Raw genomic sequence first — 24,294 nt, forward strand, 5'->3', positions numbered from 1 at the left:
GCGAGTTCTGGAGTGGTAAACACTATTGCACTATTGTTTTATACGTCCAAATGATAAGAAGAATAATGAGTAGTTAAAACATACAGCAAGCTTCATTTCATATAACATTTACTTGGATCGCCCTCCCCCACCTCCCCCTCCCAATCTATGCCCGTGGCACATTCAGCACTATAAGGACCATGGCCTACCAAGACGGCTGCTTAGCAGCCATATGGCCAGCAGATATTAAAAAAGTCAGTGTTATGATATTCTCAGCTGTATTGAATGCCTTTCATGACCGAGTCCGCTGTCTCTTTTCGAGTCTTTAGTCAAGAATTGGCATCCTTGGACTCACCGCAAACGTAACACGGAGCCTCTAAATAAGAATCAGTCACCCTACTCTTACATCATCCGCTGGTAACACCTACTAGAAACCCGCCGCATGGCTCTGTAGCCATGAGGTGCCGAAGCCTATCAAGTGACTAATGCTCATCTACTAGAAACCCGCCGCATGGTTCTGCAGCTCTGAGGTGCCGAGGCCTATCAAGTGACTAATGCATATCTACTAGAAACCCGCCACATGGATCTGCAGCCCTGAGGTGCCGAGAGCTATCAAGTGACTAATGCACATCTACTAGAAACCCGCCGCATGGCTCTGCAGCCCTGAGGCGCCGAGGCCTATCAAGTGACTAATGCACATCTACTAGAAACCCGCCGCATGGCTCTGCATCCCTGAGGTGTCGAGGCCTATCAAGTGACTAATGCTTAACCCGAAGACCGTGGGATGACTAGCGGACGCGTGGTCAGCGCGACGAAATTCCTCGGCCATAATTCATGGCTTTGTAGACCAGGGCTGCTCTGTCACCAGCAGATAGCGCCTCACGTTCGCAGTGTGGACCTCGAATCAGCCATGACATGCAGGTGAAAATCCTTGACCTGGCAAGGAATCGAACGTGGGATCTTTCGGTAAGAACCAAGCTCACTATCCCCGGACAGTGTGGCCTGTAACATGTACTAGAAGACAAGAATAACATAAAATGAAAAAATCTCTTTGGAAACTATTTCAACATTCATAAGGAATGTAGCAGTTACGTGCACGGTCATTGTTTGATTATACAGTATAATGAAATTCAGTTTGTTGGTGGATGAAGAATAAACCTCAGAGTACTCTGCCGTCAGCTAATCAAACCAAACTAAACCCCATGACATACCAGCCCCGAAACGCCATGGCCTACCAAGCGAGCGCAGTTTAGCCCGAAGACCCCGAAGACTTGGAGATTACGAGTTGCCCGTGCTCGGCACTATGTATCTACCCTCCCCGCCATTATTCTTAGCTTTCTAGACTTGGGCTGCTCTCCCACTGTCAGATAGCTCCTCAATTGAAATCACGTAGGCTGAGGGGACCTCGAACCAACCCTCAGATCCAGGTAAAATTCCCTGACCTGCCTAGGAATCGAACACGCGTGCCTCAGAGCAAGAGGCTGACGCGCTACCCCTGTACTATGGGGCCGGTGCCATCAGCTAAGGTTTTGTGCTATATATACCTCCATAACTAGTAGTGGTACAGTCAAGACCGCGTAGAAATTAATATTCAGTCTCGGCAGTCTCCTCCTTTCTTAATCCGTTTACCTCCCAGGGTTGGTTTTTCCTTCGGACTCAGGGAGGGCGAGGGATCCCACCTCTACCACCTCAAGGGCAGTGTACTAGAGCGTGAGACTTTGCATCGGGGATACAACTGGGGAGGGGAACAGAACTTCACCCAGGCAGCCTCACCTGCTATGTTGAAGAGAGGCCTTGTGTGGGGATGGGAAGATGGGAAGGGATAGACAACGAAGAGGGAAGGAAGCGGCCGTGGCCTTAAGTTACGTACCATCCCGGCATTTGCCTGGCGGAGAAGTGGGAATTTTCGATTTACTTGGGTGATTCTCGTAGGAATACTTTTCAAGGTAGCTAAAGGAAAACCGAGATAAGTGTGCCTGGTCTCAGTCTGATAAACGTACCGAGGACTAGAACGATAAAAACGCAACCAAATCTTTCGTGTGACTACGGGGAGTAAAACTTCTTGGACAAAATTAGGAACACGTAGGTAGTATGTTAAAAGCATTTAGGCCCACGTTTATTTAATTAGGAATGATTTGGACTGGGATGGCAGAACTATTCCCTGTATTTAATTGTACATTTGCTGTAACGATTGATTATCATGGAAAATTACTGAATACCTATCATAAAATGCTTTTGGTTACAACCGCATTATGTTGTAAGTAGTATGCTGTATGTTGAGTATTAACCCGAGGGCTGGTTTTACCGGGCGAGTTGGCCGTGCGGTTAGGAGCGCGCAGCTATGAGCTCGAATCCGGGAGATAGTGGGTTCGAATCCCACTGTCGGCAAACGTGTTCCGTGATTTCCTACTTTCACACCAGAAGAATGCAGGCGCTGTACCTTAATTAAGGCCAAGGCGGCTTCCTTCTCATTCCTAGCCCGTTCCTACCCCATCGTCACCATAAGACCTATCTGTGATGGTGCGACGTAAAACGACTTGTAAAAAATCGAAATTGAAATTAATTAATTAATTAATTAATTGATTGATTGATTGATTGATTGATATTTTACAACTTCTCTCACAGTAACATGTCAAATGACATTTTATAATTATAACAGATCGGATAACTCACCTCGTTTAAGTGGGCTATAAGGAGGAATGGCTATGTGAAGACAAATGGAATTAAATCCAATTGCCAGCCGCTCTCAAAAAATGTTTCCCATGCTTTCTCAGAATCTATATCCAGGAGAATGTTGGAATAATGCCTCTCAAATTCACGCTATCACTAGCCATATTTAGTACAAATACGTCCTGACAGGTACTAGGCTATTAGGCGGAGTTGATATACCCATAAGTAGACGAGTTTATTACAATGATATCTTAAGCCCCTAAATATAAAAGCAAAACCAACTAGTTTAATGCGTGCACAATTCTTAGAATACAGTAATATGCCAAATTCAATGACATTTCATAAACTAGGCTTGCAAAAGGTAAGCCGCCAAGTGGTTTGCACATTCTCTTAAATCATTTATGGCCTATGCCTACACTATATTCCGTTCTACCTTCCACCGTTGCGGGTTCTGTTGCCACACTCGATGCGTCTGATCTTTCCACTTGTTGCGAGCACCTGGACTCGAGCCAGGACTCGTGAAAGCGTGACAGATCAGAATTCTTAGTACCAAGAAAACTGCGACAGACCTCCATAACCTTAAGATTAATATCACTCTATTCCAGCAAAATAACTTTAATCTTCAAATATCGTTACTCCTATGACAAAACCGCGAATGTGACAATGCACCTCCTATCCATTATTTCCCTTAAGACTGGTCACGCCTCCCAGCCACAAACTGATATGCAGTCCATCAAAACAAATTCGCTGAGTTTATTTTCCAATGCTAGCATGTAAAGGAAAATGAACCTTACTGCATCGTACTGTAGGAATATATTTGCACGACATATTTACTCACTCCTAGAGTATGATGTATTTTAGGTTCATTTTCCTTTACACACCCGCATAGGAAAGTGAACTTTTCGAAAATTGTTCTGATGGATGTGTATATCAATATGTGGCTAGGAGACGTGATCAGTCTTAAAGGAAGTAATGGATAGGAAGAACATTGTTACATTCGCGGTTTCGGAATAGGAGCGACAATATGAGACCTCGTGTTTGTTGGGGAAGAAATGTTGAAATAAATACCGTTTAGCCCTAAACCATTGATTTTCGACTTCGTTCGTGGTAGCCAACGATCACCACTGCAAAGAATGTTTGTCTGAGAATTGCGAGTTTACTTGGAGACGAGGCCATACTTGAATGTTTCTATTCTCGGCTCCGGCACTTTTGAGTGTACATGTTGAGAGCGGAAACTTTTGTTGAACGACCTTTATTTCAACATATCTTTTATCAACGAACAGAACTCTCGTTTTATAGGGTCTGATGTTATTCCGCTAGAATGGTTTGAAACCAAATCTAAGACTGTGGACGTCGGTCACCGGCTTATTGGTACACCTTATTCGGTTAGGTGTGAGGGTATTTTGTTTTCATGGTGTACAAACATTTCGCTTTGTTTCATGTATTTCATGATTTTAATCTGAACAGAGAAATATAAATTACCTTGAAGTTGCTGCCAATGGATAAAATGATCAAGGATTCATGGAACATTTTAGAGAGAGTGGGCAACGTGATAGAAAGTTTAACTTAACGTTTTTCTAGCAGCCAATATTTTCATTGCCATGTCTGAGGAAATGAGAAATTAAGCAGCTTTCTTTTCTGGGCTGCAGACAGCTTCAGTTTGTAAAATAGGTATAGTTTAACATAAGCCTAAGCGCTCTGCATCAAGTCATGTAAGGTGTGACGTTCTTCTTCAATATAAATTTAGCTGATCAAGTAAAGAAGTGGACTAAAGAAGATGAAAGTACTACTATCGAAAGACAATCCGTGCATAATTATTTTCCTTGAATAGTAGGAATAAATGGAGTATTGATTGGCTGGAAAATAAATATGCCTCTGTACAATCTAAGGGATAACGGTGAAGCATGTTTGAATGGTTACATATGTGTATTTCAGGATTATCTATCTTCTATTAATGCACTAAGTGATTTTGTTGACCAAGTTATTGGAAATGACTTGTTGACAGCGTATGTAAAATCAGAATTGTTAGCACTGAATTTGTTTGGTGACGTTACATTGTCTTCCAAAGTTGAATTAAAATTGAAAACGGTCATCTTCAGTGCCAGGAAATAACTTTCAACTAATGAAACTCTTTCTCATAGCTATCTTAGTATTCGTTCAGTCGAACTGACAGACCAAAACTCTATCTTCTTTTGTAATTGTGATGTCTTCCGGCGTTAATTTTTCTCTACTAGCGATCGTTCGCGCAGAGAAGAATGCGAATGCGCTCTAGTACAAATCATAATCTCTCACCGACTGCTGCACGAACAAACCTTATATTTTCACTTTGTAATATGCATTTCTAAAATTTGATCTTGTTCTGTAATATTTGTTCTGTGAGAACAGTGTTGAAAAGTTACAATCTTAAATTTAAGGGGACTTAGAACTATAAGAACCAAAAAACTAATTTTGACATTGTTAGATTTTCATCCTGCAAAATAGTTTGAAATTTCCTCATGAAATTGGTGAATCATTAGCTGAGAAGCTCGCTCTATGAAAAAAGAAGGTAATATTTACTTTTAGTCAAGTATAGATATATTTTACACAATTCTCTTGCATTGCATGAAGGCAAGAAAGAGAACTCAACTGGCATTTCAAAAATAATTAGCAGAGTAGGCTGTGATTTATAGAGAAATCTTCATTATTCACTAGAGTAACATGACCATAACGAGTGTGACTGCCTTTGAATCGTATTTTGTTTGTATTAAAGTGTTTGGTTGTAGTAAATATCCATAGTGAACTAATTTGAGGACGGTTTCTAGCATCTAGTATTTCAAATATATTGTGTTCCTATAACTCAGGAACTACTGAACGGATAATATTATGATATTCTCCAACGTTTGAAGACCACTAAATTACAGTACTAAAAAAATCGCAGCAAAATATTTCTGATTACCTGAATTAGTCTCTATCCTATAATGTACGTTATTTTCAGAAAATGCTGTAACTTATACGTAAGAAAATCAGAAATCTTATTCAAAAGACGAAGATCACATAATTCTGGCTCAGTGAACTGAAAATAGAGTAGATGCCAAGTACAGATCTTTTTTTTTTCAAAGTTGTTGTGGCAGAGGTTTCATAGATACAGGGATATAAATTTGTGATTTAAATATTAGTAAGACGGGAACATCTAACAATGGTCACAGAATCAAACAACTGACTTAACATGTAGGAGGGACTAAAGTTGAATTGCAGTGGACTCGTATTCGGAGTTAATGACTTGAATAGTCATAGACGTTGGAATTACACCGAAGTCAATTCACCTTAATATGTACACTTTCAGTATTTCGCATTAACTTTTCCCCTTAAGGTTTCAAGTATCAAACCTAACCGCAACACGTAAAATGTAGGGCACAAGCAAGGCAAGTTTGGACACCAAGCCTGGAGAAATGAGGGAGCTTTTAATTAAATTTCCAGCATTTCATCGATCCGTTGTGAAATCGATATTATATGACCAGTGAGTGGATGGGCTGGAGGCTCTCTTGCTGGCATTACGACCTAGACGACACGTGCACTCATATGCATACTCTGCATAAAGGCAAGAAAGAAAACTCAAATGCCATTCCTCTCCGTCTTCCTTGTGGAAGTATCTAAAATATTCCGATTTTCCGTCAAAGCGCAACGCTTTGAGTTATGTTGCGCAGTGAAGTCTTGAGCATGATTTCGTATTCAGACGCCAGAGTAGATATAAATAACAACAGTTTCAGGTCATAGCGTATTCCTATCGTCCCCCGCTTAGGTATATGTTTGCAAGGCTCCTAGCGTTTAGTTTAAATGAAAAAAATGATTTACGCACGAATAACTTGCACGACACCAAAGGTACATACAATACTTTACCAGCTAGACACTAATGAAGAAAAGTTGTATTTTTTTTTTCTTCTGGAATGTTGCGATTATTCTACACCTGTCGCGTATGTCTTTTTGTATGATACAATGTTCCATGTTGACACAACTCACATTTATACGAACGGTTTCTCTGTAGGATAGGGTATCCCAATCGATTACAAAAATCGACATAAATCATGCACAATAAAGTTTACATTACCAGATTAGCTAGGCTTTTTGCAGAATATATACGGTAGCGCAATTAGAATTTGAATTCATTCTTTCGTTATGTCTGGTAGATAAAGTACAAGAAGAAGAAGAAGACGAAGAAGAAGAAGAAGAAATGATGATGATGATGATGATGATGATGATGATGATGATGATGATGATGATGATGATGATGATGATGCTTGTTGTTCAGAGGGGCCTAACATCGAGGACATCATCCCAAGAAGAAGAGGAAGAAGAAGAAGAATTGCCGACTGGACGATACCATGCAATATATTAGATATCGTGTTACTTGACAAGACTAAGGAAATCAACGACCTCATTGCTATTGCATGCCCTCACTCCCACAACAGGCAGCACATACACAAAACAAATATCTAAACACGCCTATCTGTCAGTAGGAAATAAAGAATTGCGGAGAGTCAAGAAGGAAATCACAATGCCAACAATAATAACGTGCAATGGTCTTATTCCAAAGATGTTGCATAATAGTTTTAAAATTCTAATTTTCAAACTCTTGGCTACATAGAACCATACCGAAAGCATTCAATTCAGCAACCATCGTTCGGAAGTTCTTGGAGATGGAAGTATCACCGAAGGACTACAACATTTGAACCATTAGTAGATTTTTTTGTAAACAGTGTATACGCACCTCAAAAAAGTTTCAAATATTATGGGATGAGGCACGTTATGTGGTAGGGCCTGTGTAGTCCTGTTGTAAGAGGTAGAGAGCACTGTGTATTTCAATTGTTGGTTTACAATACAGCAGATGTCACAGCCTACGGTCTGCATTGAGCCTGGGGTGAACTATGCCATTTCAGGTGAAGACAGGTAGTAGTACGAGCTTCATCCAGTGTTTACTTTTCATGCACAATGCGTATTTCCCAGTTTGATCGAGGCACAATTGTGGCATAGATTCAGGGTAGACACAAACAAGCAGCAGTATCACGCATCGAAGAGGTTACCCAAGCTGCAGGGTCAAGAACGTGGAATAGGCACCGTGAGTCCAATGATGTGGTTACGTCTCAAAACTCACGAGTCTCAAAACTCACGGGCTATAATTAGTAACAAATAGTATCAAAACTCACGACTACAAACTGGTTGCTGAAGTAAACATTCTAATGAGTCTCAAAATTCACGAATCCGGACAGCAGGTGCTTGCGATGACTACAGGAGGGATGAGGTGCGCGATGACTCACGCTTCCCTTCAACCCATGTTTTTCCACCGACTTAGGGCAGTCACCCAGGTAGCAGATTGTCTATCAGTTTTTTATCAAGTGTTTTCTTAAATAATTTAAGGGCCTCTGGGGCCCCCTTTTAGTCGCTCCTTCGACAGGCAGGGGATGCTGTGAATGTTATTCTGCCACCCCAACCCACGGGGGACAAATAATGGTTAGTGAATGAAAGAGACCGAGGTGTATTATTATCATTGTTTTTTAAAATATTTTGCTGTTGCCTTAAAGTTAATATAATGAATTTCTTACATTTCACATAAATTTATAACACTGGCATGTGGCCTCCGGGGGGGGGGCGGTCTGGTGCAGGTCTTTAGAGTTGACGCCGTATAGGCGACCTGCACGTCTGTGAGGATGAAGCCCTACCGAAGATGAAGTCTAATGCTGAAGACGGCACGAACACCCAATCCCCGAGCCATAGCTATTAACTAACAAAAGTTAAAATCTCCCACCCGAACGGAAACCGAAACCAGGACCCCCTTGACCCCTTGGACTAAAGGTCAGCATGATAACCATTTATGCATGCAGCCGGACGACATAAAAATAAAGTAGGTATATTGTCCGCTGCTACTTAAAAGAAACTGCCAGTTGTTAGTACTGGGGCTTAGTTCCATAATGCGGCCAGAAGGCGGCATTTACTTGAATAAGGAATTTTAGAGATATTAGAGGTCAAAACAGTTAATTCACTCATTTAGTTTCAACATTTGGAGATTCATTTGGAAACTCATTCGATTATTTTTTATTTGATTATTCATTCGATTATTTAAATAATCGGATTGAAGTCATTTGATTATTAAAAGTATTCGATTATCCAATCACTAATAGGGTGGACATTTATCGATTCAAAGAAGGACTGGCCCTGCTCATGAGTTTTGAGACTGGCTCAGGTAGAGAAACTTAATCTTTCTAATCCTCTCCAGGAATTCGTGAGTTTTGAGACTGACCCAGGTAGAGAAACTTGTTCTTACAAATCCTCTTCCTGGAATTCGTGAGTTTTGAGACTCGTGAGTTTTGAAACTCGTGAGTTTTGAGACGACACGAATGATGTGACTCACAGACCGAGGAAAACTCGACCGAGGGGGACAACGCCACGTCAGGAACGGTATGTCTGCGTAATAGTGCAGATGAGACCAACTTTGACTCTTCACCGATTCCGAGGGAAACTGGAGTCCGTGCATCTGCACAAACTGTATGCAATCGGCTACATACTGCCCAATGAAGAGTATTTCGACCAATTCGACGTGTTTCACTAGAGAATCGAGATCGCCTTGAGAGGAGAAGATGGGCCAACCAACATCTTAATTGAGGGTTAGATGATGGCGTACTATCATGTTCGCAGATGAAACACAGATATTACCGAGGGCAGATACACAACGACAAAGGGTGGTGAGACGTAAAGGACGCGGTGTAAAGAACCAGCATGATCAAGATCAAGATGTGCATGGCAACAATTAAAACGTGCAATGGTCTTATTACAAATATATTGCATAATAGTTTTAAAGCTCTTAATTTTCACCCTCTTGGCTACATAGAACCATAAGGAAGCAGTCAATTCAGCAACCTTCCATATCGTTCTGTAGTTCTTGGAGAAATTATGAAATTATACGAAATTATACGACCATTTCTGCAACCCTTTGGGTACGTATATTGTGCTGAATTCATTTTATCGACGACAATATCGTCCTCATTGAGGTGCATCAGTAAGGGACTTCATGAAAGAGGCAGGTATCAACCATATGCGTTGGCCAGGTAATTCACCGCGCGGCCACTCCGCTCGACCATTATAATCAATAATGATTTCCTGTAATGAAAATTAAATAATACCACACAGAAAATACATTATGGTTAAGACTGTCACACTGAATACAGCACTCTGAAAATCACTGCTTGTACTTGCCTAGAACGGAGTTCAGTTAATTCTATGGCCAGACTCCAGGAGAGGGAAAGTACATTAAGAGCTTTTCCAACTTATCTTTTCGCTATAATACCATTAGTTTAATAAATGTCATAGAGTTAGTAAGTAATATGTTAACTTCCTAGCACCACGGTAATGGAAACGCATAAAGAAAGAGAAGAAACAAAACACGCCTCGTCGTCGAATGTTATGTTGAAGATCAGAGTTAGAGTGGAGACTAGGGCTGACAATGTCCCCTAACTAGCCAGCTCGTACTTCTTACAAACTCATGTCACTCCCAACGCACAAACAATTAATAAATAGCTTGTTCCATGAAGGAGTTTTATATGTCAACATTATTCCAAATCATCTGTCTTCTCTATCCTTATTTTCTCTTGCAACCTGGGGGAACTTCCACCAACTTCATGATATACATAAATTTATTAAGAAGTTCTAATTATTATTATATAGAATAAGTACAAAGGAGATACGAGCTATTTGTAATGATATAATGATAATAATAATAATAATAATAATAATAATAATAATAATAATAATAATAATAATAATAATAGATTTCACAAGCAAGTGATGAGGAGGGTACTTGCAATGAGGGGAATACTCTAAGTTAAGAATGAACTCGATAGAGGAAGATTTGCAATGAGACTTCGGTGGTGGGAATCTTTTTTTTTCTTTTTTCTTTTTTTTACATCGCACCGACACAGATAGGTCTTATGACGACGATGAGGCAGGAAGGGGCTAGGAGTGTTAAGGAAGCGGCCGTGGCCTTAATTAAGGTACAGCCCCAGCATTTGCCTGGTATGAAAATGGGAAACCACGGAAAACCACCTTCAGGGCTGCCGACAGTGGGGTTCGAACCCACGATCTACCGAATACTGGATACTGGCCGCACTTAAGCGACTGCAGCTATCGAGCTCGGTATGGTGGGAATCATATCCGACAAATGAAGGAGGATAGAAGATAATGGACTGAGTTTTGGAGGATAAAAGGAGTTGAGGGAGACCAAGACGACGATGTTTAGATTAAAATTTTAATGGTTTGAAGTAAGTAAGTGTGGACCTTGAAGAGGTCACAGAGTGAATTGCAAATTAAGGATTGTAGAGACGCTTAGTTAATTCACAGAGACTTGCAGACTGAACGCTGTGAGACATAAACGTCTGTAATAAAGGTTGATTGATTGATTGATTGATTGATTGATTGATTGATTGATTGATTGATTGATTGATTGATTGATTGATTGATTGATTGATTGATTGATTGATTGATTGATTGATTGATTGATTGATGTAAGCAGGCAAGATTAAGGTCGGGTGACCTTCTCTTGTATCTAACGAGGTTGACAGACAACTAACAGCGAGTTGTTTATATTATTTTAAATATAATTATACATTCGATAATATATATATTAACTGAAAAATTACTGATGTATCAATATACATTGCGTTAGAAATGACTCTCCGCAGCAAGCAGTGCAGCTGCGGCCTATCCGAGTTCACAGGTCGGGTTGTAGCAATGTCTGCTCAGGTTCAGTTGCAAGTGAACAGTTCGAGAGATTGCGATACACGGGAATCGAGAGTGCAAAAGCACAATCGTTCTGTAGTAACGTATTACACGAAGATAGACTGTAAACAAAGCCAATAACAAAGCAAATTGAAAACGAGTGAATTGTAAGTCTGATGATTGCTGTAGGCTACACTTACCAGGTCCACAGTAGATTTGAAAATGCTTACTACGAAGTAGGGAGCATAGGGCAATGAGTTTGCACTTATTGTCATAAATATTCACCGATATTTCAGTACCCATGGAGATCATAAAATTTCTTATGGCTATTTTTAATTCTTCAACTATTCTGGGAGTCGACTGGTAAACTGAGGACTTGGCAGCACCCCAGAAAAAAATTCAGGTGAAAAATTGGGACTACTTGGTGGCCAGAGTCCTCGTGATATTATTCGTTCCCAGAATATATCACGTAAAAATTGCATGGAGCGATTGAAGGTATGAGCTGTGGCTCCGTCTTATTGGATGAACTAACCCATAATTTCCGTATAATTCACTTCTACAATGAACGGGTGCAAGTTATCATTACAGTAAACTTCTGAATCTACCGCACTGTTAAAAAAACTCGGCGCAATAACTTGTGAACATGAGATTACAACCCACACGACATTTTTTTTAGAATGAAGTTGTGCTTCGCGACCTGCATGTGGATTTTCAGATGTCCAGAATCAGGAATTTCGACTGTTTATTTAACCACTTGCATGAAACCAAGCTTCAACGGTAAAAATTTTTGTATCTAATACTTCGTTTCCATGAAGATTCATAAACCGTTGAAAACACTCGCACTCTGCGTCCACCAACTTTAAATCCTAAAGGACAGAAAATTTATACGGAAGTTTTAGCTACTTTCTTGCTGTTCTATGCGCTGTGAAGATAGATATGCCAGTCTGCTGTAACAATTTTCGCAAGGATTTAGACGGACGTTTAAAAAGCCAGTCGAAAAATATCGAAAAGTTTTGCTTTCGTTAAAATTTGCGATCTATTGCTCTTCGGAGCATCGAAAACGGCACCACAGCTGCGAAATTAACGTACTAAATCTCGCATAGTAGGCCTATCACGATTTGGTATAACTGTGCCGGGATACCGTTCGCGAAATCTTATCTTCACAGCGTCGGGGTATTTGTCACCTTCCCGGTAAAACCCCTTCACTAAAATTGTTCGCTCCTCTGTATTAAGCATCTTATGTCTTGCACTCTACCAACCACCTCCCCGACCTCTAACAGCATTGCATACCGCTCGGCCCGGCTGTAGCGTTGCCAACATACGAAATGTCACCGCCAGCCAAGGTCACTGTGGAGACTCATTTCAAACGCACTTTGTATACAACCCGACATGAATATTGTTATTCATTTGCTAAACGTGGTAATGTGTTCAAAAGATTATGCACACATTCAAAATAATCATTTAAATAATGTATTTAAAACTTTTTAGTGAAGGGTGTTTTCCGCGAAGGTGACAAATACCCTGACGCTGTGAAGATAAGATTTCGCGAACGGTATCCCGGCACAGTTATACCAAACCGTGATACTACTCTGACCATGATTACGAATAAATTTAAAAGGGGTAAAAGTATACGGTATGTGTGTATGTATGCATGCATTATTCCTTTAACGTCCTTAGCAAATGATAATGCCTTACACATTGTTGGAAATAATGGTCCAGATGACCATTAGAGTGCCTGATTCATATTTTTGTCAAGGGATGGAATGGGTCTTCATTTGAGCAATCTTTTTTTTTTTTTTTTTTTTGCTAGTTGTATTACGTCGCACCGACACAGATAGGTCTTACGGCGACGATGGGACAGGAAAGGGCTAGGAGTGGGAAGGAAGCGACCGTGGCCTTAATTAAGGTACAGCCCCAGCATTTGCCTGGTGTGAAAATGGGAAACCACGGAAAACCATTTTCAGGGCTGCCGACAGTGGGGTTCGAACCTACTATCTCCCGAATACTTGATACTGGTCGCACTTAAGCGACTGCAGCTATCGAGCTCGGTCATTTGAGCAATCGAAGACAAGTTATTATGTAATTTAACACCTACATTGAACTACCTTCCATCTGAACGTTTAAATAGAACGTATACACACATAGTGACGGTCGATATGCCATTCGCATATTTTAAACCAAAAAAACGACAATGACTTTTGTCTTAGTAACGGGTTGTACTTTACCACTCTCACAAACACATATACACAAAAATAAAATAACTGTGTATTAAAAGTAAAGTGATGTTCATTTGAAAGGATAGAATTAAAATCCAGTAATACCTAACATTATTCCCTTAAATTATCACAGCACGGATAAATCGAATCACCGGTGATCAATTTCACATCAAAGAGCAGAGCAGCGAGCACTTAATACTGTATATATCCACACGCACATACCTATTTAGTTTCATGACCAATCGGAAATTTAATTACATTAAGTTGAATCTCACCGACCAGGGAATTTCCATTTTTACTCCCACACATTACACCACCGATTAAATTTTCTGTAATTTTACGTTGTTAAGTAGATATATTCATAGCCGGAAAGAAATTTAAGGATATTCTTTGTTTATAGAACAATGCAACCATTCAAAAGTTCTTCAGACAGTAGAGTACTAGCCTTCCGAGCTCAAGTTTGCAGGTTCGATCCAAGCTCAATCCGGTGGTATTTGAAAATGCGACAAATACGCCAGCCTCGTGTCGGTAGATTTCTTTATTTTTCTTCCTCTTTACCTAGTGGTTTAACGTCTCACAATCATAGCAAACGTTTTCAGCGAAGCGAGCATTGGGGAGGCTGTTTTTTTCTTTCTTTCGTTAGTGGTTTAATGTCGCACTAACGCACTGAAGATTTTCGGCGATGCAAGGATGGGAAAAAGCCAGGATTGGGAAGGCAGCGTCCGTGGCCTCAATTACGGTACAGCCCCACCATTCGATCCCACTACCTCCCGGATTCACACACACAGCTGCGCACCGCTGCCTACTCGCCCGGTTAGACTGAAATGGTAAGACTAGTATGTAATTAAGAAGTTAAGTGAAGAAACTGAAGATCTAAAGTTTCAAATTCTGCAGTCTCATGCTTGCGTTATCAATACTTAACAGTCATATTTCTTTTACCCCCCCATATGGTTCATATCCTGACGTACAATTAATGCTTACTCTGAATCTGATGAATGCCTTCAGTAGTATTGTACGTGGCAGTCGGTCTGTCTATTTGAGATCGTGAATGCATGAGATTTTAAACTAGAGATTAAAAACTTAACTGCGTTACTTCATTGGGTGTGCCGAACATTTACCGCATCGCTGAGTGCAACTGAACAACTGTCTCTTCTTCAAGTCTGTTTTGACATAATGTGGACATGCCCAAGTAGATCCATTCACAATATTGTATTTGTTTAATACCTACAACAGTTCAAATTTTCCGTCTGTAATTTTATCTTGAGTTCCATACACTAAAAACTTAACCTTCTACTGCATACTGTTGCCGTTAGGCAACAAATAACTTTTCACCTGTATAAATGGATAAATATTGTAGACAGAGGTAGTTTTACGGCACACCTTCAACTGTACAGTCAATTAAAGACATATACCAGTGATGCCTTGTTTTTCTTTTTTGTATGCATAACACAAGACAAAACAGCCCTACAACCAAAGGTACTCCTTCCATCCCGTCAACATCCACGCGTACCAACCACCGTTTATTTTACGAGAGCCCTCCCCATCACATTACCACAGGCTTCAGGAGAACCTCTGGCTCAATCTCAAAGACGGTCGTGCAAGTAGTACTTGCGCCTTGCAATACGTACCCATGGCCAGTAGGTAGTAATGTTCGGTCTTTGAATATTAAAAGCTGAATGTAAAATCGTAAAAAATCGTATATATTTATCCTATTATGGCAATCTACATCACATCTTAAGCTATTAGCCCCAGTTAAGAATTGCTGGTACATCTAAAAATATTAACGTATGTTAAACATTAAATCTTGTAATTTTCTTCACCCAACGAAAACGAAAAATTATTCATACAGTAGAGAGTTAAAGGTAAGTCAACAATGAAAAGTCTGGCGTCTATCTCAACAAACCTACCACAGTACAATTTATTTTGAAAAGCTAATTTTCGAATATTAATCGAGCTCGGTTACTACTGACTACAGAACTGAGATTATGTCTTTCAAGCTGCCATATACCACTACTAAAATTCATTCCTTCCTGATGGGGCGGTGGGGGGCGGGACTCTTAGACGGTGACGCCGTCTCTCAGGTCGGGAGATTTGTTAGGGTGAAGGAGATGCTCGGAGAAGGTGAGGGGGTTGGTGGCCGTGGCCTATACTAGGAACTGTCCCGGCATTCGCCTTAGTGCAGGAGAATGGATAACCATGGAAAACCATTCTCAGGACAGCCGACGGTTGGGCCCAGCTGTGAGGTCCAGCCCTATCCCGTCTCCTGAATGCAGAGGCGTAGAGCCACGGTAGAGTCGTGGCCACCCGTGCTCTGCTCGGTTCGCCGGTCAGAGTGCAGAACTGTTGGATCACGGAGCAGCCGTGGCCACTTACGGGTCGAGACCAACTCTGCACCTACCGACCAAGCTGCCTTGTGTCCACTTCAGCCTTAATGTAGCATGTATGATATTGCATCTTCCCATTCATTCCAAGAAGCGCGAGGGAACAAGTGATTTTTCTAGTTGCAAAATTGGCCATCTCCAAGTGGTCAAATTTGTAAGCAAAGACTAAATACTTATACCATCTAGACACCCGTGTAAATCACTTTAAATAACCGACCACCGTAGCACAATCGATTCGTCATTGTTCTTTTAAAGTTAGATCCTGCTAGATTTCAGTGTTATTTGAAGGTTTTTAAAACGTAAGAACACCGTGTCGTTGGCTTTCGGTTCTTAAAAGAACTTCTTAGGTACAAATTAGGAAGTCCTACTCTTAGCTACAACATAATCATCTCATTTAACAGTGGAATGATATCCATCCTCAACGCCTAGATTTGAAACGTCACTCATTCTGAATCCTGGCGCATCTAACAATAGAGAAATCATTTCCTTCCTTTCCACCTACATCACATTGTGACTGGCTTACAACCAGGGTGATTGTGGCTCGAATCCCGTCCATGCATATGCGGTTTTCAACACGTCTCAGTGGTTTAGGCTGCATATAGAACTCCATGCCCTGTGGCTATTACCACGATTTCAACAGTCATATAAAACTATAAGCTTGCTTTCTTTAATCTGTCCCACGGCTATGTTTCAGCTTACCATTCAATTCAATACAATCTCAGTCTAAGGAACAGTCAGTAGAATTTTATTGTTTCTACCCCCGTCTTGTACAGAGCTCGACGTCCTTACTGACGTGGGATACGACATTAATTTCGTCGACCACCACCGAAGGAGTAATCTGGTCACAAGTGAAACAAGATCACAGGTTTTACACCTTAAATGAAAGTACCAATAAAGTTTGAGGCTCACAGACCACCTTCTAGCAGCGCCTAAAGGGCGATCAATAAGACGCCGTTTTCAAGTGAATGCGGAATCTTTACTGCAGTCCGCCTTTCATACTCGGCCACATACTCCGTTATGGAAAAGGAAAACTGTATCCGGTACTTCTGAAAAATGACTTCACAGTTAACGTTACGATACCAAAAGGATTTTGTTTAACTCCGACAAGGAAAATAGGATAGGGGATACTGCTGTTTCCTTAGTTCCTCGTTTACTAAGTATCTCTAGAAGTAAAATAACTGTCAGCTTTCGTAATGGATTAACTAATATGAATATAAAGCGAGATACATTAAAGTGACTGATAGAGTGGACAGTCACATGATTATCAATCATCATTGGAATTCAATTGATTTATTTCATTAGCGTCAACAATGTAATAGCAAAATCGTTAATAGTTAGCTCAGAATAGTGATTGGTATATTTCAGGCACTAAAGGCAACCGTTATTTTTGCCAAAAAATCATATGTATTACTATCATATATTTGCAATATTTACAGAATGGTCTAAAGCAGAGGTGCTCACTGCTCACACTGGGCATTCCGTCCCGTGGGAGCCCATCACTGTAAAGGCGGCCATACACGAGCGGGATTTCCTCAAGGTTCGGCCTGAACAGTCCAATCCTTGAGGAATTCCCCAACGTGTGTGGCGGCGTCTTTGAGGCCGCGCTGGGAGCGAGAGATCCAAAAATCCCGAACAAAATTCAATTAATTTCCGCCTTGAGGCCAAGCAGGCCGGACTTTCCCAGTCTCTTGCTGCGTGTATGTGTTGACGGGAGTAGGCCTTGAGGATTTGTGACGTGAAGTGATTGTCAGGAGCGTCCTATATCGTCATGCCTTGAGAACGTTTAACATAATTTATACAAATATACCAGAATGACACTTGCTTGTGTCAAGTGAGTTCAAAAAATTACTATGATAAAAACTATTTGCAACACCACGTGAACAACCAACCACCACAAGTCAACAGAACTGTTGTGTTGACCTGGAGTTGAACCTTGAGAAAATCCTCAAGGCCTTTTCCTTGAGGATTTCTTTGAGGAATTTCTCTCTGTGTGTGGACGAGTGTTCGGTTGAGAAAATCCCCAAGGAAATCCTGGAGGCGTTTTCCTTGAGGATTTCCTGTACGTGTATGGCTAGCTTAAGAGGGCGGGCTGGCGGGCGATGAGTGTATGTTATTCAACCACAGTGACGTTGTGGCTACGTCACAGCCCGTGAAGGTTGGGCGAAGTTCTCCCAGGCACTCTCGATCACTGCGGTGATACCCGAGTTAGAAATGGAGGCCAACAATAATGAAAGAAAGAAGACAGAAATCCACATCATTTTCAATTTACGTTGTAAGAAATAAGTTATTTATGTTCATTGTAGTTTATATATTTTGACCGGATACAATAAAGAGTTAGGCTTACATCCTCAAGTATTTTTGTAATGTACGTAATGAATTACAATTTTCACTATTACACTTCAAGAGGTGCTTTAGAAATAGGTCTAATATACTACTGAGTTAAGGCGGATAACCTGTGGCTTTTCGTTGTTTGGGTTTAAATCATCTGATAAACTCACCAACAATCCAATCTTGCTTACCGGAAATAAAATTAGTGAGGTTATTTATTTGAAGGCATACTATATTTACATTGTTGTACTCTAATCTTGTATAGTAAATATCTATGCCCTCACTCGGGATGAAACTACCCCTCACCATTTAGGGGCGAACTATTACCATCCGACGCTTGTTAAATTTTAGATACAGTATTATTTTCAGAAATTCAGTCAAAAGGGAAAGTCACACAACACTACAACACTGTGCAAAATCATTGTTGCATTATGTAGTTATATTACATTTCCTCTTCTTTTTTCTTTATCCTTTTACCGTCCAGGGTTAGTTATTTCCTCGGACTCAGCGAGGGATCCCACCTCTACAGCCTCAAGGGCAGTGTCCTGGAGCTTCAGACACTGGGTCGGGGATACAACTGGGGAGGATCACCAGCAACTCGCCCAGACGACCTCACCTGCTATGTTGAACAGGGGCCTTGCGGGGGGATTGGAAGATTGGAAGGGATAGACAAAGAAGAGGGAAGGAAGCGGCCGTGGCCTTAAGTTAGGTACCATCCAGGCATTTGCCTCGAGGAGAGGGGGGAGCAATTTTATTGCTTCCATTGATCTGTCTCACCTTTATCCTTGGCTTTGGCAAAATGAAAGTGACTGAGCTATGAGTGATGCTAGTAATGCCATTCCTTCTGCAGCCAGTCCCTGCTATGGATGGTGTGAAAATAGTGCTCATAGGGTCGGTTGGTGAAAGCATTTCAGTGGGCTTGAAAGACTGATATGTAATAGCAACTTCTGGCTCGGTGAGGAAAGCAACGAGAAACTACATCACTCCTCATTTCCCAAGTACGCCTCTTCAGTGATACCTGGGCCATCTATGACAGCTGATGGCGGAGCCTTCGGGCTGAGGACTAAACATACACACGTGGATAATATTCAGGTCAAATTATCGGTAATTATATAATATATAGCCTTTTAAACGAGGACCTCCTAATGTTATAAAAACGGTCTCTAATTCTAGGCATGTCTAGGGGATCTTCTCCTCGTGCTAGGAGAGAACATACTGTACAGAGCTGGCGAAGTAGCTGTAGAGAGGCCATCTCGGTCCTTATGAATTCTATAAACGATAATTCCCCTCAAGTTATATATTAATTAAATAGTAAAACTTACCAACATGTTATAATCAGAAATTGATACGGTAATAAAAATGGTATACGTACTTTTGTCGTTTCCTACCATTATTCGATATTCTGCTTTTAATAATAATGTTATTGATCCTACGTTCCACTGACTGCATTTTTATGGTTTTCAGACGCCGAGGAGCCGCAATTTTTCCTCACAGAAGTTACTTTATGTGATGTACCGACAGGATCCAGACGTATGTTAAAATCTTCGAATGGACCGATGACCTAGATATTAGGTCCCTTTAAACAAAAAGTATGCGCTTCTTCAAAAACCACCAGTCTGAATCGGGATCGAACACCAACATGGGCTCATATGATCAGTGATCGAATAAAATGTGGAGTGTTCTAGAAATATCGTCTATTTCTTTCGTTTCTGTATGTACATTTCTGCCTCAGAATTTCGCCACGCACAGCTCGGTGCAACCACGTCAGCCGCCCGGAAATATCCGTAACTCGTTTCTACTATTTGAATATAGCGAGCGAAATTAAATCCCTCCGGAAATTTTTCCACTCAGGAAATAAAGTTCCTTACGAATTCTTGCAGCCTTTGAACTTTTTACTTAGGAATTGCCTCAAAGAATTAAAAAATATTTCATTTAAAAGAACATGGAGTAATAAAGAGAGAAGTTTCAGACATTACTGTATGGAAATGAGGAAAAAAAAGCACGTGAAATGAATATACGTATTTATTTGTATATGAATTTGGAGCAAACAGCGATTCAGGTAGTAAGAGGTGAGCAGACAGTCAACGGACGACAACCTCGAGGGAGGCGGGATCAATAAAACAATCATCGCTTCGTATCACCTATGGCAGCAGTTCGCAAATATCGTATTAGGTAGTACATCCCTGCACATCTGAATCCCATTTCTAGCCCCGCCCCCTCCTTTAATCTAAATATACTCTCTGTACACCTAAGCTAAGGCCACGGCTGCTACAGACCCAGTCGCTGCCCTTACTCAGTCCAGCATCGCAGAAGATATGAAGAATTCTCTATCGGAATATATTTATAATAATTAGTTTGGTTCAGGAAATTATCCAAATTACTAGAGATGAAAGTGTTATGTTTATTTCTAAGAGTTCTTTAATTTGACTATGTTTGATCACATTGATCTGTTCTGCTGCTGTATGTACAAGATATTTGGCACTTAATATAACAAGTTCGACTCGTGAGATTTTCTGTACAGACAATAATTATTATGTAATTAACAGTAAGTAGACAATTCTACAAAGCTGTAGTTTATGAAGTAGTGATTATAAGAAATTACCAAAGAATGATAATGGCGTCACTACAATTCTTCTATCGAACCAGTTACCTCGTTGGAACGCTTTAAACCCGTTATATTCAGTCATCTTCAGAAATTTACAATAAAAAGGTTTGCTAAATTTGTATTATTACTAATAATGCTATTTGCTTTACGTCCCACTAACTACTTTTTCGATTTTCGGAGACAACGAGGTGCCGGAATTTTGTCGCGCAGGAATTCTTTTACGTCCCGGTAAATCTACCTACACGTGGCTGACGTATTTTAGCACCTTCAAATACCACCGGACTGAGCCAGGATCGAACCTGCCAAGTTGGGGTCAGAAGGCCAGCGCCTCAACCGTCTGAGCCACTCATCCCGGCATATTATTATTATTATTAAATAATAATAATAATAATATTAATAATAGTCCACCTCTGTGGTGAAGGGGTTAGTATGATTAGCTGCCAGCCCCGGAGGCCCCGGTTCGATTCCCGGCTCTACCACGAAATTTGAAAAGTGACACGAGGACTGGAACGCGGTTCACTCACCCTCAGAAGGTCAACTGAGTAGAGGGGTGCTCGATTCCCTCCTCAGCAATCCTAGAAGTGGTTTTCTGTGGTTTCCCACTTCTCCTCCAGGAAAACGCCGGGATGGTACCAAACTTAAGGCCACTGCCGCTTCATTCCCTCTTCCGTATGAAGAATTCTCTGTCGGTAGATATTTATTTATAATAATTAGTTTGGTTCAGGAAATTATCCAAATTACTAGAGATGAAAGTGTTATGTTTATTTGTAAGAGTTCTTTAATTTGACTATGTTGTGATTACATTGATGTGTTCTGCTGCTGTATGTACAAGATATTTGGCACTTAGTGTAACAAGTTCGACTCGTGAGATCTTCTGTATAGAGAATAATCATAACGTAATTAACAGTAAGTAGACAATTCTACAAAGCTTTAGTTGGTTACCTAGTGACTTCTCCCATCCCGATACAAGGCCCCTGTTCAGCATATCAGGTGAGATTACCATGGCGAGGTACTGGTACTCCTTCTCAGTTGTATCCCCGACCCAAAATCTCACGCTCCAGGGCACTGCCATTGAGGCAGTAGGGGTGAGATCCCTCGTTGAGTCCGAGGGAAGAACCAACTATGGAGGGTAAGCAGATTAAGAAAGAAGAAAGGTAATAATAATAATAATAATAATAATAATAATAATAATAATAATAATAATAATTGATAGTAATAATAATTCCACATCACAGTGTCTACTTTCACAATTTTCGGAGACGCTGAGGTGCTCGAATATTTTAAATCAGGAGTTATTTTACCGCCGGTAAATCTACCGTTACGAATTTTACCGCCTTCAAATGCTACCAGCCTGAGTCGGAATCGAACGCACAAACTGGGGCGCAGATGGTCTGCACTTCTTGCGTCTGAGCCACTCAGCCAGGCGAATAATAATAATAATAATAATAATAATAATAATAATAATAATAATAATAATAGGTGTATGGCCTCCGGAGTGACCTGGTGCGGGTCTTTCTCTTAGACGGCCTGTTAGGCGATCTGCATGTCTATGAAGATGACGGACCTACCTAGGATGATTTCTAATGCTGATTACGCCACACACACCCAGCCCTCGTACGCTGACCATTCAGCCAACGAGTCGGACAATAAGAACAATAAGCATAAGGCACAATAATGGAATATTTACTGTTAAGATTAAATGATGCACATAAAGGCGAAATGCAACTTCAGTATTTCCATTTACACCAAACTAAACATATATATTTTAGCACATCAAGCCTCAACAGTATTTTGCACGCTGGTGATATTTTGTTACAGCTCAGAGGAACTAACTATTCAATTTTACAAACAGCTCCAAATAATAATGCTATCTGAGAATAAACAAATGGGTACATTTAGAAGGTTGTGATTCGGTTCTCCGTTGAGATGTGAATCGGAGTTTTGAATTGGAGTGGTAGAGATTTGGCTGTGAGGTCTTCCCTCCCCAGTTAGGCTCGTTCCAATTAACATAGGCGCCCCTACGATGTAGACACTTCTTATTATTACTGGTAAATTTGAAGGCCGTGAAACAGTAATGGAATGCGTTGCTAGTTTAATATGACCGTCCAGGTATGGCAAGACATAAAGGACAGTCTTCTCCCTTCTCCAGTGAGGGTGGGCTCCTCAATCACCACAGGCGACTGCCAGGCGTAAAATGTGTATCACAAGGCATTTATCATGCATTTCACTTCTAATATTTAACACAAAGGACAGGATGTAATATGTAACATCAACTACATTATAAGAATATCTACCGCAACGTTCTGTAATAAAATATGTGTATGTGTGTGACAACACGTATTATTATAAGGGACGATATTATACGTGAGCTCACACCATTACAGATACTTCTGTTAAATTTACGACCGACAGAAATCAGGAGGTCCTACAGCTACAGCCTGCCTTACAACTGGAAAAGGAAGAACAGGACATGTACGAGTATACACATTCTCAGAAAGGCTTTGAGCATCTAGAAAGAAACCACACATACGATTTTCTTTCCATGTAATTCCTTGTTGTACGCTTGTTTCTGTTATTGGGTAATTACGTCTTTACCTTATTATCACACTGCTGTAAGTTATCATTCACACCGGGATATTTCCCAATTGTGATATATTTGCTAATAAATAATCGATTCCCGGCCGGGTCGGGGATTGTAATCGGTTCCGATTAATTCTTTTGGCTCGGGGACTGGGTGTATGTGTCCGTCCCAACACTCTCCTCATCATATTCAGACAACATACCGCACTACCAACCACCACAGAAACACGCAATAGTGATTACATCCCTTTATATATATATATAGATAGATAGATAGATAGATAGATAGATAGGGCTGGCGTCAGGAAGGGCATCCGGCCGTAAAACAGGGCCAAATCCACATGTGCTACGCAGTTCGAACCCTCGACCCCACAGGTGTGGGGAAAAGCGGTAGCAAAAGAAGGTTATACAAGTCAGGCACCTTTAGGAAAGCTGTCTTTATTTGCAAACTATTAATACCGAGACACAGGGAATTATACGTCCAAAGAGAAAATTTTATTTAATAAATAGCTGTTTAAATGGTCATTGACGCGTTGGATTTCATGCAAATGAAGCAATTATGCCATAGAGCGAAGATGGATGCCAACAAAAAAGGCAGCATACATCTCAATGAACAACAATAATCAATCTGTTTTGAGTTATTGTTCATAAGATTTATGAGTCAGGACAATGTTCCGCAAAGTGAGGGGCGTGGACGTTCATATGACGATACAATCTCATTTTTGAACAATTAATACCATTCTCACATCCTCAGCACAGCAATTCAGACAAGAAGCTTCTCTCACCTATCCGA

The 24,294-nt window shown here is 40.7% G+C and overlaps 1 protein-coding gene across 1 annotated transcript in view; it reads right to left on the reverse strand.

Annotated features, from left to right (window-relative positions):
* The window catches only part of LOC136864018 (discoidin domain-containing receptor 2), a 1,053,752-nt gene that overhangs the window by 385,395 nt on the left and 644,063 nt on the right, over positions 1-24,294 (reverse strand). The window lies entirely within an intron of this gene.

Source organism: Anabrus simplex, chromosome 2 (genome assembly GCF_040414725.1).
Source record: "Anabrus simplex isolate iqAnaSimp1 chromosome 2, ASM4041472v1, whole genome shotgun sequence".
In the NCBI taxonomy this organism is placed as follows: Eukaryota; Metazoa; Arthropoda; class Insecta; order Orthoptera; family Tettigoniidae; genus Anabrus; species Anabrus simplex.